Consider the following 16602-nt stretch of genomic DNA (forward strand, 5'->3'; position numbering starts at 1 on the left):
TTCCCATATTTTGGTAATTCAGTTCTCATTTTTGTGCTATTTTTGAGTTTTAATTTTTAAAAAATGTGTAGTCATATGAGTGCTTAGTGGAAAATTGGGAGAAGTCGAGGCAGGGACTTCTTTTAAAACAGAAGTCTGTCACATTATTTTTTTAAAGATTTTATTTATTTATTTCTGAGAGAGGGGAAGGGAGAGAGAAAGAGAGGGAGAGAAACATCAATTGGTTGCCTCTTGCACATGCCTCAGTGGGGGACTGGACCTGCAGCCCAAGCATGTGCCCTGACTGGGAATCAAACTGGTGACCTTTTGCTTTGCAGGATGGTGCCCAACCCACAGAGCAATGCTGACCAGGGCCACGTTATTATTTTTTACTCACCATTTCCTTCCAGACACTGAACCTGCCTGAATGTATGTTGATGGCAATCAGTATCAGGATCATTGTTGACACTGCATTCATTCCCCCAGTTATCACCCTAGGTATGTGCCCTGACCGGGAATCAAATTGGCAACCTGTCGCTTTGCAGAATGATGCTCCCCCATTTATTAATCGCTAGAGTTTTTGCCATGTTTCTTGCCTATGTCATTGCCTAGGTCCTCCATGACCCATGCCCAGTCCTAACACCTTTATACCTGTGCCCTTTGCTCTTACTTAACTGAATGGGTCACCATTTCCAAATGTTTTCTATATTTTCCTGCCTCTACACCTTTACTAACTTATTTTTCCTCATGGCACTTCTTTCTTTTCCTTCCTTCCCTCCTTCCTTCCTCCCTTCCTCTCTCCCTCCCTTCTTCCCTCCCTCCCTTCCTCCCTTCCTTCCTACCTTCCTGCTTTCCTTCCTTCCTTTCTTCCTTTCTCTTCTGCAATCTTATCCATCTTTCATCTCCCCCATTAAAATGCAATCATCTTTGTGAGGCCTGAATGCAATTCTCTTCTTTAGCTAAACCTTAACATCTGGTTCATTTAATTAATATATTCTTGTTTGTTGGAATTTGTGTGTGCATATGTGTGCACATACTGCCTGCTCTCTTTCTCTGTAGGTTGTAAGTTAGTCTATCTTGCTCAGCCTCGGTGTCCTGACCAGTAACATGAGTATGATATTAGTGCTTAGTGCGTACATTTGAGGCGTTATGCATCCAGAGTGCTAAGAATAGAGCTCGACACACAGTAAGCACTCAGTAAAGGTCGGTGGAATAAATGAACACATGATTCTTCTGATTTCCTACCTTGGTCCCATATTATTTCAAACATAAGACATCAACTTTGCTAAATTTGCAAGGCTCTCAGTACCAGTTGCAGTCTACGTTTTTCTTGAGCACTGCCAGAAAGTTTAGGGGCAATGAGGGAATGATCAAATGTAACGACCATTAGTAAGAACCACAGGCACCGAACAGCTGGATAGTGTGAACAGACAAGTTCAGCTGAATCTCCAGAAGAGCTTCAATCATAAGATGATGGCAGTTTTTTGGGAGAATGAAGAGATGCTTAAAAAGTGGCCAGAGTGCAGTGTAAAATGATCTTAGAGCTAGATTTTCAAAACCAGTATCTCCATTATGCCCCATACCGTTTGGAAAGATGGCAAATTTATGTGGAAACAGACCTCTTTGTTTTCTTGAGATCCATAGGAAATTGGAGAGCTTTGTTTGTTTTATTTAGGTTTTTTTTTCTTTTTTGAGCAGCTTAATAATAGAAATTGCCTTAGGGACGGCGTCTGCCATTGCTTTTCCTTGCAATACTGTTCTCCCTAAGGGACAGTGCTGCAGGCTTCCAGAGTGAATATTGCAAAAGCCACTAATAATGGTCCTTCTCAGGTAACATTTTCTGGTATAAAATATCTTGGCTTAATATCCTCTAAATACACTGAAGTGTACCGTGGTCAACATGATAACTTTCTGACATACAATGCTAATTGTCTTTACTTCTGTCTTGGTTTCTGTGGCATCAGAGGTCCAGAATGAGTCAAGATGATAAATCTTGAACTCTGGCAACGTAGAAGCCACCGCGGGGCTGTGCGGGATTCATAGCCTCCTGTTTTCCCCAGGAGAGGAAGCATGGGGTACCAGAAAGCATAAAGCATATGACTTCCTCATGGGGAGTCAGCATCCAGTCCTAATACTTGAGGAGGGTGGAGCCAATAGCACCTGGACCAAGCAGTCAACCACTTATCAATTAATCAAAAGGAATTGGGCCACAGAGTCCTTAAGAGTCCTGGCAAGTATAGACTTGCCAATTCTAAGATTTCTTCTGACCGGAGAGGGGAGTTTAGGACAGTTAGGTCTCTGACTAAACCCTTTTGTAACTGAGCACTTAGACTGTTGCTCCTACTCACTCTGCCCCTCAGTTTCTGTATCTGTAAGATGGGAATGGTAATAATCCCTCCTGTGTTAGTCTGAGATATGCAGCTGCTGTTGATTCAGCCGCTCAACAGTCTTACTAGGGACCCAGCTTCTTTTTGACAACTAAACCTTCTTTAATTTTCATCTTCGGATTTGTTGCCTCATCTTATGGGTCATCTGTGGTCTCTTCATATAGTGTCTTCCTTTGTAGTAGGAAGTAGGGCTGGAAATGAGAGATGATAGCAGAATTTAAAAAATGTATGTGTAGGGAGAAGGTCGATGTTTTAGGACTGCTTCTTCCTTTTCTCCAAAAAGGAAAAACTTTCCCCAAAGCTCTCAGATGATTTCTTCTTATATTTCATTGGCCAGAACAGAGTCACAGGTCCTTATCTGTGAGGGAAGTAGGCAGTGTTTTACAGCTTCTGCAGCTAGTAGGGGATAAAGGAGAAGGGGCTGGGATGCTTTGGAGTCATCAGCAACCGTGTGCCCCACTGCCCAGTCGTGATGGCAGGATGTCCCCCGGGATAGTAGTTGAGTGCTGAGCACAGAGCCTGACCCAGAGCCAGCACTTGTTACCTGTTAGCTATTACTCGTAAAAACCATTTTTCTTCCCCTTGCACCTGACTCAACCTCCCCACAGTGGTTGCCGACTCTACATAGTACCTGAACCAGAATCATTGCTGTCTGGTATCAGACTGTTATGGGCCCGCTCCTTTATGGTAGTGTATCACTCTCCTGGTTTGCTCGGCTTATGCCAGCTTGAACACGTTGCCCAGGGGCACTCACATCGAACATTCATGAAAGGGAAGTTGAGGAGCAGGGAGGCTGAGGATTTTCCTGAACAAGGTGTTCTGCCTGGCCATGGCCCCCATCTGACAAAGCTGCCTTACTTTGCACAGTGCCACTTCCTCCCTGGCCGTAGTAGTTTGGACCAGAGGATGGTGCCTGACTGCAGTGAGATATCTGCCCAATAATAAAGCTTCAGACCAGGTAGCAACCAATTGACCTAATCAGCCCCTCCAGGGTCTTAGAGTCACTCTTTGAATGTAAGATTCCAGAGTTGTACAGAAGCCGAGGAGTGCATAGAGAGGGGACAAGTGATCAGGTGCCATGAGGAAGAGAAGCCGTGAGTCAGTAGATGCCACGTGGTACGGAACAAGGTGGTACGGAACAAGGTCGTACTTAGCAGAAGCTGCAGAAGCTGAGTGGAGAGTGACTGAGTTACCATGATGGGAGCAGCAGCCCTAACTGGGATGGACAAGAAGACCAGACCCCTGGAGCGGCGTTCCCCCCACCCCCCAGGTTGCTGGAGCTACTTTGTACCCTGGGTCATGTTCTAATTGTCCACTGGCTGGGCTACCTCCTTCCTTGCTCCCCCTGTTCCCCTATATTAACCCTTCATCCTGGGGTAGCTTGGGAAGGTCTCCAATCCTGGCAACTGAAGAACCTGACTCACAAAGAAACTCAGCTAACCTAGGTCCAACAGTGTGCTGGTCTGTTCCCACAGGAGTAGGAGAGAAGCAGACTGACGTGCAGGCCTCTGCTCCCATCTCCCACACCCGCTGTCTGCTATGAAACGGCCACTCTCACAGCGGGAGAAACCCACCCACGGGCAGGCTGAGGTTCCCTTTTGGGCAGGCACAGGGGCTCAGCAGCCTGGGCACTGGGGCCCCATTTGCTGACCGAGGAGTCTCTTTGGAGGGGAATGCAGGGAAGCCTGCTTTGTCACCGGACACTGACTCCATTTGTGTAATCCTAGCTAAGTTGTTGCTTGTGTAATTCAATGGTTTGATTAACTTTTTATTGTGCGATACTGGAAGAGGTAAAGAAATAACAGGTTTTTGGCTGTACCCTCTGGCTTGTTCTGTTCTGTCTTGTTGGCTTCAAGGATTTCACGAAACTTTGTGCTGGTGCCAACTTTCTCTCCCTGGGTGTTTTTCACAAGCAGCATCCTGCTTTCCTTGTGCGTATCATCGAGGAGGATCCGCAGGAAGTGTGACAGGGACCTAATCCTTCCGTTGCCGGCATGTGGGTGGGGTGCTAGAGGTTCTTGTGAAATCCCTTCTAGGGCCCCACAGGTGGCAGAATTGAATGCTTATGCCCCATCCTCCTCTTCCTCTCTGCCCAGGAGAAATGGCTGTATTTGTGTGATTGGAATGAGCTCGTTTTGTCTGGCAGCTCTGACACAAGTTCACACAGCTCTGAAAACCAGTTTCCCTGACGTCTTGGCTCCGCAGAGTTCCTAGTATGGAATTGTTAAGCCACATTTCCACTTCGTTTCCAGGCATGTGTCTTCTTTATTTATTAACTTGAAGGTTCTGCCATTTCTTATAAAGCTCCCATCCCTCTGTTATTCATTGTCGACAGATTTTTCCCCCTTTCTTTTTAGCTTTAACCAAACTTGAATAAAACCCCCTGGCTTGTAAACACTCATGTTATGAAAGGTTTCCTACGTGGAGACCCAGGCGGGGAAAGCCCCACCAGCTTCTTGGTCCCTCCCCTTCCCCGGCTGAGTAAGCCTTGTAGCGCATGGGTGGCGGGGTACTGGGTGTGGGGGCTGGTTGTAGCCTGACATCTGGGGTTAAAGTCTAAATGCATTTTCCTTTAGAAACAATATTATTCATGAAGGCCAGAAAGCCCCTGCTACCCTTGAACTACATGGGTTGGAACTGTGCAGGTTCGCTTATACATGGATTTTTTTAATCAATAAATTCCTGTCCTATCTTCCATCCTGGTTGGGAGTCCAGGGATGAGGAGGGCCAGCTGTACGCATGGATTTAGACCATTTTATAGAAGGGACATAAGCATCTGCGGGTTTTGGTATCTGTGTGGGGTCCTGGAACTAAGATACTGAGGGACAACTAAGTTTTGGGGGAGTCAAAATTAATACTCACATTTTTGACTGTGTAGGGGTTATACCCCTAGCCCCTCCACATTGTTCAGGGGTCAACTGTACCTTACAGTATGTTATAGCAGATATTTAAAACTGGCCAGACAGGGGAATCACACTGATGTACTCTCAAACCCTGCCTCTGTCCCTGGACAAAGGCCTCAGCAGGGCTCTGGCAGAGGTGATTTTAACACGTTTCCTGGAAATTTAATGTGCAGACAGGGCTGAGAGCCGGGAGATTTGTGGCAGGGCCAGGACACGGGTGGGGTGAGAGCGGCATCCAGGGGCAAAATTGAAGGAGACGCTCATTCTCGGGGTTGTGCCAGCTGGCGGCTCTGTTTTGGGGTCACATGAGGAACTTGGTCAACATGTGATTCAGTGTTTTGGACAGAGATGGGTTTTTAGTTTTAAACTTAAATATTGTAAAAACATGTCTCGGGCCCAGCCCATGTCTAATTTGGAGATTGCTCCCTTCCTCTCCTCCTGCTTCTCCTAATGTCCTATCTCTTTGGAACACCTCTCATTCCAAGCCTCTTGCTTGTCTTCTTTCTTCCCCGATTTTTTGCACTTTTTCCTTCCATCACCTCTTTCATTCTTTCCTCCTTTTTTTCCTTCCACTCTCTCTTCCCTGTGAGGACAGGCTCTTCACTGTCTCCTGTGTGCTTTGGGCCTTTTCTGTGAAATGCACTCCCTTTCCACTCTTCTAGGCTTAGTCACTTGTTTTGGATCTCTCTCTGTTTTTTTCTCTCTCCCCCTGCTCCTTCCACCCAGCCCACCCACCACTGCCCAATAGTCAGCCAAATGGCTCCAGTTTAAAAAACTCCTCCCAGGGTTCTTTTCATTCACGGAGTGTCGGTTGTGTGTCCGGTGCTCCAGCTGCTTGTCATGAACCACTGCTCAGCCCTGTCCACACCAGATGGCTTCGCTAGGCTGGGGGTGGGAGGCGGGGGTGGATGGAGGAGGTGGGAGGGGGTCTGGTGCGGTAGGAGGGAATAACGATTGGCAAAGAGAGAGAGATGAAACTGTCACTTGCTCTTTCTCTCCTTGAAGCTACTTTGAGGAGGAAAGATAAAAGACTATCAAAGTTTTAAAAACCTTGATTCACAGTGGCCTGGGAGGTGGTTTTCCCGCTGTCATCCCATCTCTGGCAGCTCAGCTGCCCAGTCGAATCTTCTGCCTGTTTGTGCCTCTGGATTTTCTTGAAAGAGAGATAGTTCTATCAGCCTTTCCCTTGGCCCCCTCCAGCACGATTGGCAAGTCTGCAGTTAAGAATAAGCCTCTTTGCTTCACAACCAGGCCAGACCTTCAGAGCTGGGCCAGCATCCTTTTTTCTTGTGTGGGAAAGCAGAGGATAAGGCAAAAAGCCTGCAGCCCAGAAGCATCATGATAGAATCTTTGAAAGGTTTCCTTCCTGCCAGGCATTGTTCACACAGATGGAAAATGCAGAGTCCCTAGGAATCTGTCCCAGGTGTGACCCATAGGAACCTCGTGGGAGGAAGGCGGGGCTTGTCCAAGGCTCTGCTCCCTTGACTATATATAGTCATGGTTGCGCTGGAGCCTTGGCCTGTCTTCATGGGCTTCTCTCCCACCTGTACCCCCGGAGGCAGGATGGAGGTGGACATGGGGAGGCCCCCGGCTGGTGGTGGGAGGACCTGCGGTAGACCTCAGTGCTCACAAGGAGCACAGCTTGGTGGTGACCGTGTGTGTGAGATGGTCATGGGGCCCACCCCTTGGATCATTCCATTCTCGGTTGGCATTAGTAAGGCGTCCAACAGAGGCTGCGACTGCCCACAGCACACCTGTGAGTGTGTGGGCGGGGGGGGGGGGGGCATGGCATTCACTACGCCCACCTCTCTCTGCAGGGACGCAAAGGAGGAAAGGGAACCGATGACTGCTCGGGCTTTGAGCAGGGCGGCCAAGAGGGGAGGGCATATTTGGCTGACCCTGTAGGCAGGGGAAGAGAATGCGGAAGCAGTGTTAGGACAGTTGTAATAATAATAGTTATTATTACATGTTACATACTACAGTCTGCTCCAATCATTTCATGTAACACGCCTTGTTTTGAGGATAAGCCTGCCAAGCAGGCACAGCAAATTTCTTATCCCTGTATCACAAGAATTCAGAGGTTAAGTGACTGGCCCACAGTTTGCACTGCTAGCCAAAACCAGAGTGGAGTCCTATCTTGGCCCCTTCCTTAAAGTGTCCTGCCTAAATCTCATGATATCGAGGTTGGCCTTGAGGTTGGCCTGGCTTCTTTGGTGAGACGCACATGGGGTGTCATAAATGCAGTGATGCAAATGGGTTGAATAAATAGTTCCACGTTGCCTTGGAAGGTACAAGAGAGCCAAGACCAGTACAAGGCTAAGCTATCAGGAAGTCACAGCTGAAAGGACTTGGCCATCCCAAAAGGCCCCAGTGACACAAGAGCCCACTGCAAGGCCATCGAGGGAGCTTGAACTCAATTGGGGATAGAATGGATATTGTGGGAGGGCATTGGGGGGGCCCAGGGGGAACGACAGTGGGCCCTCTCAGTAGTGTTTGCCAGGTGTGGATTAGGATGACAGCGTGTCCACTGTGGTCAGTGCGGCAAACATCAGGAACAGGGCCCGGCTGGGAGTGGTGGCCAGCGGCCAGGAGAGGACACCTGCATTTTCAAATGCCAGGGCTAGGGTTTCAGTGAGAAACTAATGAGCGAATGGGAAACCACGGCCCTCATAAGAAGACAGTGAACAAATAAGCTCACCCCAGGCGGCGGGGTGGGGACATTGGGCCAAAGGCTCTTGCAGCCCCTGGGATCTAAGTCTGCCTTATTTCCCAGCATACCCTCCTCTTCAGTAGATGAGGCAGATTGTACTCTCCAAAGATGGCTGCAATAATCTCCCATCCTACATGACTGTTTTGCACCATAACTTTAATGCTCCTTTCATAGAGTGGTGGGGTCCGTGTTTCCTCTCTCTGGAGGCTTGAGACTATGGCAGAAGTGACGCTGTATGATTTCTAAGTCTAGGGCATAAGCATCCAGAGAGAGGAAACATGGACCCCAACACTCAGGACCAGAGGGTGCTGAGCTCGCTGGGGGCAGTTGTGGACTCCTGGGCTGCAGAGGCATGGTGACCCAGGGTCAAATTCTGAGGCTTATGCTTGAAAAATCCTACCCAGCATGAATAACATGGCAGAGGCATCTTTCGAGTAGGTGAAAACTCAAAGTGCAGTTGGCTGACATTGAGGAGGTGCCACAGTGGGGAGCAGGGTATCCCAATGGGAGATGGAATGTGTTAACAGGCCAAAATCCAGGCTCCCGTGGCCCGTGTTTCAGGCTGGGAGATGAGAACAGAAAACCCTAGGTGTGATCGCGGTCCTGGTGGGGTGGTGAGGATTGAGGGAGGCCAAGAGTCTGGGCACTCAGCATGGTGCCCAGCTCATAGGAATGCTCAACAAACAAGTGTCAGACTGTTGCTCCTATTGCTGTTGTTATTGACCTCTCTCCTCAGAATGGTGGTGGTGGTGGTGGTACTCAGTCTGACAGTGGAGGCAAAGCCATGGTTCCAGACCTGTTATGAAACCAGACAGAAAGACCGTGATACTCCTTCTCTAAGCCTGGTCATGTACCACTAATAATTCAGAATTTATAGTTTCACAATGATACTATTAGGTCATTCAACTTCCCACTGAGGTAGGTAAATGGATATTCTTCATACCTCCAATTTCCAGAGGAAGCCCAGAAAATTCACTGACATCTAAAAATCTTACACCTAATAAGTAGCTGGATCAGAACTTAAATCCAGGGCCTCTGATTCCAGATTAGTCCTGTTTTCTCTACGCCCTTCTGTGTGCCTAGGATTATACACAAGTCCTTAACTCCCTCTTGGTCAGAGACCAGAGCAGGGTGGAGTCAGCCAATGGTGGCAGGCCAGGTGGTCCCAGCTGTGGTGAGCGCAGGCCACAGAAGCTGGGGCCTGGACAGGTGTCATGGTGCTTCCTTACACCCCGCTTCTCCTAAGAGGAAGTGCGGGCCCTCCAGGGTGGGCACAGTAGCTGCTGCTCGCCCAGCGTTAGTGCTGCTGTGATCACAGGGCAGCGGCCTCCTGACTGGGGGCTCGGGGCAGCACCACACCCTTTAAGTTGAAGGAAACAGCCAACCTCTCTGACAAAGTCTTTGTGGAGTTTCCCTTAGCAGGGACTTGGTGTCTCCTTCCTGCAGACACCAAGAAGAAACTGCAGACATGTTTCCGTAAATTTATTCCTGTCACAGAATAGAGCCTGGTTTTAAAGCTGCCCAGATGTGAACCTTACTCTCTCCCTCTCCCTCCCTCACATAGTGTTAAAATGTGGGCATGTAAAATACTCCCGCTTAACTGAATATCTGTGTCACATTAGTATGATGTGTCTGTACCCTTTCTGTAACCTGACAGAATGGGATGTCTCAGAATTGTGGCTAAAGCTCCCAAACTGAGGACAGTGGGAAAGGTTGTGTCCATAGTCTGATGAAAGCAGCTGAGGAGCTGCTGAGCAGCCCCCTTCAGGGTGTATCAGGAGGTGGCCAGACTGGCTTTTTGCCCTCTACCTGCACCATCCTGGAAAGTCTGTATAAGCTGAAGGTACAGATTCATGGAAAGGGGTGTCGTGAGTGGTGAGCTAAAGTCAGGGTGGTAACGTTTTCCCCTTTCTTTCCCACGCTGCACTCTCAAGTCAGCAAAAGTCAAAAAACACTCATCAGAACTCTCCTAAAGTTGGGTCCCTGCCCTGACCTCTGTTTTAGAGAGACCCTCTCAGGAACCCCTTCAGCGTATTCCTGCCTGTGGAGCGGGTAATCTGTGGCATTAGGGGACAGGTCCTCATGGGGCTCCCTTCCCCACCACATTCCAGGTGTCCAGGTCTCTCAGGATGCCTTCCAGGGCCTGCTGCGGTCCATTATCCCAAGGTGAACTGCACTCAGACCTGCACCTGCGTGTGGCCAGGGGCAGCAGTCTTGGGTGGATGTGGGCCAATCCTGCATACGCAGCCTGGGTGGCCACATGTGCATGCCCGAGGCACTTCTGCTGTGGAATGGAGGTGAGGGCAGGAAGAGAAGCAGAGCAGTCTGTCAGTCAGAGGCAGGGGCTCGGGATGGGAGGACTGTCTCTCTCAGGTTCAAATTCCAAGGAGACTGAGAATTCTATTTGAAACCGACCTTCCAGGCCATCATGAAGGTATATTTGTCAGTGGTATTTTATTTAACAGTACTACTAGTGAGCTAGATTTGTGACTTTAAAGTATTTGGATATTTGGTATATAGGCCTCTCTACTTGGACTATTGCCCCGGGTCCTGCTGAGTTAGGGGTGGGCGTGCCACTCATGGACATGGGGGTGCATACAAGAAGGAAAGCTTGACTCTTGCTCTCTGGTTGAGCTACAGAAGAGCAGAGCCTCACTCCATGCCTTGAGAGAGGTCTACCCTTCTCCCTGAAAGTTGGGGTGAGGGTTCAGATGTGAACTGAAAGCCTGGAGCTTGCCTGGAGTACTCTGAAGTCAGGAGCCTAGCTGGAACAACCCAGCAGAGCAGGGCGAGGAGACAAGATGTCTGTGGGCAGCTGGCTTCCCTACCATGTGGTGTGGCAAGCCTGTGTGAGCTTCATATGGGCCAAGTGGATGCCTCAGTGCCTGCAGGGGACCTTGAGCAGGAGGACTTCCTGTGAGTGTAAAGGGGTAAGAGGGGAACCTAGGGGCAGGAGCAGAGCTGTGGGTGTTCCCAAAAGGTCTGCCAGAGTGTTTTCCAACCATATCACAGAAGTGTATAGAGAGGTCTCTTGTGTGGGTCCTTAGAAGTAGCATCTGAGTGCTGCAACACAGAGATTGTCCAAAGTCAAGGGATTGCTGCTAAGAGCACCTCTAAGCACAAACCCGGAGCACCTTGTAGTTCCTGCAATCCTGCTGTGACCAGAAAGGCCCAGAAATGGGGAGGAGGAGAGACGGGTAAGAACATTCCCACATCCGTCTCCGCTCACAACCCAAGTGGAGTCAGTGTGCAGCTACGGGAGGCAGAAAGCTTCGATATGGAAGCAGAGAGAAGTTTTGACTTGGGCAAGACTTTTTAATACCTGAAAAATTCAGGTATTAAAAATAAGTACCCAAATGAGACTTGTTCTTACAGGTGGAAGCTGCCCAGAAAGCTGTAGAGTGAACCCGGGGTGTTGTGAGGATGGGGAAGGAGATCACATAGAGTTCGTGATCAGGGAAAGAGGAACGGGCTTTCTTTTGCATCCTAAGTTCAGTAACCTGGTTATGCTGCCAAAGATTCCATGCTCACAGCAACTTCACACCAAAATAGTGTTCCTTGGCCTTGAATCTGACTCGAACACCCTTTTGCAAGGACATGGATGTTGCTAGATAACTGGGCCTTGAGTGTGAGTCCCCGGCCCTGTCTTCATGTCACCTGCAAGATGAGAATGATGCTACCTACTTGCGGAGATAGGAGGATTAGAGTCAGCGAGATGTGCATGTGAGCAGGTGCCCAACACACACTTACTGCCCTGCCCTTTCTCTCCCAGGCAAGGAACATGGTTCAAGCTGAGAAACGTGAAAACGCGCCGTGTTGCAGGAGCAACGCCCGTGACCCAGTCTCCACAGCTTTGCCTGCAGCAGCTCCGTCAGTTTTGCACCGTGCTCTCCATCCTCAGTCTGGATGGTGAGCCTAACCCTTTCTGCTGTGTCTTCACTGAAGTTTTATGGTCATGCTGAAAAGGGCAAAAGTTGCCGGCTTCTTTTAATGCTCACGTCCGAGGATGATGACCTCACAGTGTATGGACAATTAATATGCCATTTCCTAATCAATGTATAATGATGCATTATTTATTCTAGCATGACGATTGTGTGGCCAAAGATTACCTCTGGCACTGGCTCTTCTTGCTCTGTACATACTGTTTCTCAGCTTAGGCTTGAGCACAATGGGCTCATTGATTCCACCCAAGTTACTGAGAAGGATGGACTGCCGACTAAGGCACAGTGGATGCCAACCTGGAAGTCTGTGAATCGCCTTTTGGGAGTAGGCTGTGCCTTTGGTTGGAGCTCAGCATGGTGAGAAGGGAATGTGCCTCTATTTTCCTTGCTATTTATTACTCTGCATTAAAAGATGCCTCCTCACTTGTCTGGCCAGAAGGATGGTGTTTCATTAAGGAAAGGCACATCTGAATTAGACCAGCAGTCAGCTTACGCCACATCAAATCGCATTACTTCTATTTCCTTTGGGCACTCATTTCTTGCCTACTCTCCTCCACCACATCCCCTCTGTCTCTTTTTGCTGTTTGGTTCAGAAGAACGTGGCTGCCCCACGTAGGTGAGATGCTGCAAAGAAGGAACAGTGGAGGTGCTCAGGAATCTCAGAACCACAGGGTAGCAACTGTCATGGAGAAGTGGTGATGTCAGAGCAGCCCGGGGCCATGGTGGAGGACTGAGGTCTGAGGAAAGCTAAAGGAGGAAAGCCGTGGTCCTTCTGTTGCCGAACTCTTGCCCTGAGTCACAGGGTGGCATAGAAAGGTTCATTATGGAGGCCCCTTAGTATTTCTTGGACACTGCCAGAGATGAGACCTCAGCTTTTGGGGTATGTCTGCTCAGCAGTCCCTACCCAGGGTCTGCTCTTTTTGGTAGCCAGTTGGCAAGAGGGCACTGGTATATCAGATGCAGTGTCCTCCTCTCCCCCAGCTCAGCAGGGCTGGAGGAAATCAGCTCCCCAGAGTGTGTAAGCAAGCAGCTGTGATTCTGGGAGGGTGTATGTTGGCCATGGCTCCAAGGAGTCCTCTGAGAGCCAAAAGGCCTGAATGATGGTATTGTTGCATTTGAATACCTCTGAGGAGCTGTCTGAAAAAAAAAAAGAAGAGATAAAGCTGAAATGTTAAGCGTTTCCAACAAAAGCTATTAGGGGAGAATTTCCTGACTCAGCACTTGTTGACATTTTCTGAGGCTTTTCACAGACAACATAAGATTATTCTTTTTTGTGTTGTGGTTTTTGTTGTTGTTTGTTTTTGTGTGTGTGTTTTTAAAGCTTTTTGGTTTCCATTGACAAGAGGGTTGTGCAATCCAGGGGCTGAGGCCTTGCCAGGAAAAGGTGGGGACCAGTCCTTGACCACTCATTCTCTGTGCCGGAGGCAGCCCGGCCTGGCCTCGCCCAGCCTGGCCTCTGCTGCCCTTTGACTCACTCTCATCTGAATGTCCCAGAGCTGGTCTCCAGGTGACTCCAAGGCTCAAGTCTGGGGGAGTCATTGCTTTCTCAGTCCTGTGGAACTTCGGCTTATTAACCTGCATGCCGTGTGGCCCTTAACTTTTGTTATGGGTTGAATAGGGCCCACCCTTCACATGTTGAAGTCCTAACAGCTGTGTTCTTATAAAAAGGGGAAATTTGGAGGCAGACCCGTATACAAGGAGGATTTGATGTGGAAGATAAAGGCAGAGATCAGGGCAATGCTCCTATATGCTGAGGAATGACAAAGATTGCCAGCAAACTGCCAGAGGCTGGGTGAGGGGTCTGGAGTGGGTTCTTCCTCAGCCTCAGAAGAAACTGACCTTGCTGGCACCTTCATCTTGGACTTCTAGGCAATACATTTCCATTGTTTAAGCCCCCGGTCTAGGCTACTTTGTTATGGTAGTCCTAGCAAACTAACACAACGGTGTTATAGAACAGAAAGTGTTCGCCCGCTTGGCACTAGCAGAGCCAAACACGAAACACTAATTGCAGTTGAGAAATATTGGCTATTTTATTAATGAATGGGACCACCCAGGAGAACGGGGAGCTGATGCTCAAGAGCCCAACCTCGTTGATGGCAGGTAGGTTACAGATTATGTAGGGCAAAATCACAAGGCATCATGGGTAGGGGTTTGGGGTTGTGCTGGGAGCTGATTGGTCTGAGGTAGGGTCAGGGTCATAAATCATTTCCTCAGGTCTTAAGGACAGTTCTGAGGTCTGTTCCAGTGTACCTCTATCCGGTTTCATGGGGGCCTCCTACCTTAGGGCTCAGGAGCTGAAACACAACTTAGGTCAAGATGTTATCTTGAGCCTGCAGAGGTCCGGGCCTTGTGATCTTCAGTCTGGTCCAGGTCACTGTCTCCCACTGCCTCAGGGATTTCTTGTTATGGGGGGAAGTCCGGGTCTCTGGGGTGGGGGTGGGGGACATGGAGAAACAGAGATGATTTCTTGAGCTATGATTTACAGCTAAGTTTAATCAGACATAAGACCCTCAGTTTTACTTGGCATTCGCTGCCTTCCTGTGTATGGTTTCTCCTTGCCTCCCTTCCTTGCACCCCTCCCTCCTCCAGCCTTCTATTATAGCATGATGGACTCAAGCATGCTCTGGAGCCCGACTATGACTTAAAGCTCTGCCGGGTACAAGTTGTGTGTCCCCAGCCTCTTTGTGCCTGTGTTTCCTCATCTGTGAAATGAGAACAATAATGGCAATCCCGACCTCGTAGAATAAACAAAAGAACTGATGTAAGCGCTCCTTGAGTGTGAGCAGTGTTCAGTCACTGCTCACAGTCCGAGTCTGGAGCCTTCAGTGTGTCGAGCGCCTACTGTGGGTACATGTGCCCGGTGGTGCTGTTGGTCCTGAAGGCATGGATTCCTAGTTATTCTAAGACTTCATTCCTGTTCAACCTTTTCACTTCTGGGAGTTTACAATCTAATTGGAGACAGAACACACGTGTAGGGAACAGTTTGCTGTACGAGGCATTATGTGATTGGTTAGAGGACTACGGGATCATCGCTCCATCTCAGTCAAGTAGTTCTTCACCCTGGGAGCACGCGAGACCCCACTGGGGGTGCTCAGAAAATGTCTGGGCCCTTTCCCCAGGCCAGCTACACAGAATTTCTGAATGTTGAGTGAATGGATGAATCTGTCCATGCTTCCATTTCCTCATCTGCAAAGTTAGGGTGATACTTGTATCTACTTCAAAGGGTTGTGGTGAGAACGAAATGAGTTAACGCATGTAATGCTCATAACAGTGTCTGCCACATAGTAAACACTCAATAAATGTGAGTTCTTGTTCAAACAGTACACCCAGTAGACTCGGCTCCAGTTTTACAGTATGTTTGTTGATTCCTGTTTGCTTGAAAAGCCTCTAAGAATAACTTTCTCCATTGCCCCTCACGTGTAAAGGCCGTGGGAGTTTTAGACAACTCCTTGTTGATAGAGAAGATTATCTGGCTACAGGACCTTGTTCATGGGAGCAGAGGGGGGAGGGAACTTGTGGTTTGCCAGTTGAGGACCTCCATATTTTTTGCAGATGTCAAGGCAGTACATAATCTTAAGTTTAGGTCTTGCATCACGCCTTCTTCTCCACTCCCCCCCCCCCCAAATTCCTGTGCTTCCCTATTCTCTTTCCTAATTCTCAAGCTATGTGTTAAGGGTCTAAGACAGAGAACTGGAGCTCAGATGCTGTCCCGGATGCTTACCAGCTGTGCTATTGTAGGTGAGGTTCTCGACATCTCTCATCTTCAGATGCCTTCTCCTTCATAAATCAGAAAACAGAAGTCCCTTTTTAAATGCCTCTGTGTAAATTTAAATGGAAGACTGAGAAGCACTATTACCACTGTGGAAAGTGCTCCATAAAGGTCATCCATGATCACTTAGGTGGCCTAACTCTGGTGTTGGCATTTGGGGCCAGAAGGTGCTCTTGGTGGTTGGGTTTTGGAGCCCATCTCAAGATGAGATGATGGCGGCTCTGCTAAGGTAGCAAGGATAGGACCAAGTCCTGAGAAGCATGGCCTCGATAAGACTCTAGCTGAAGTATCTTTTCTTTCCCAGGAATCTCAAGGCCTCAGGCCAGCAAACCTGTGCACTCATGCTTTGATAAAAACACAGCAACAGTAGCTGTTTGGGCCCACATGCTGTTCCTTATCTCCCACTGTTGGCCTGTGCCAGTACAATCAATTGTTCCACTGTCTCACTGGGTAACTTGGAAACTGTGCTGAGGATCTATGATAACCAGTTGGCTGGAACTAATGTCCTTTCGGAGGTGAGGAGGAAAAAAAGGAAAGCAACGTGACATAGACAAGGGACAGCCGATTCTCTACATTTTAGCACAAGGAGATTGAGTTTTTGAAAGCAAGCAATTAGAAAGAGAATATTGTTCTACTTCCTCCTTTTTTGTTCATTCTCTGGGCTCACATTTCCAAGAGCTTTAATTTTCAAAACTTGAGCAAGAAAGGGTATTAATCTTAAATGTCTCTCATTAATCACCAAGTCCAGCCCAGTGGCGAGAGAAAGATGACTCACTTCCACAGTTGATTTCTTGGTAATGGTGGGTCAAGGCTTGCCCTTACATTTCCCCTCCTGTCTGGCTAATGGAGAAAGCTTCCCCTTAGGAAGTACCCATCCTGGAGCAATTTTTCAAGGGGAAATTGCAGACAGGAA

The sequence above is a fragment of the Desmodus rotundus genome, chromosome 1 (assembly GCF_022682495.2).
Source record: "Desmodus rotundus isolate HL8 chromosome 1, HLdesRot8A.1, whole genome shotgun sequence".
NCBI classification, from domain to species: domain Eukaryota; kingdom Metazoa; phylum Chordata; class Mammalia; order Chiroptera; family Phyllostomidae; genus Desmodus; species Desmodus rotundus.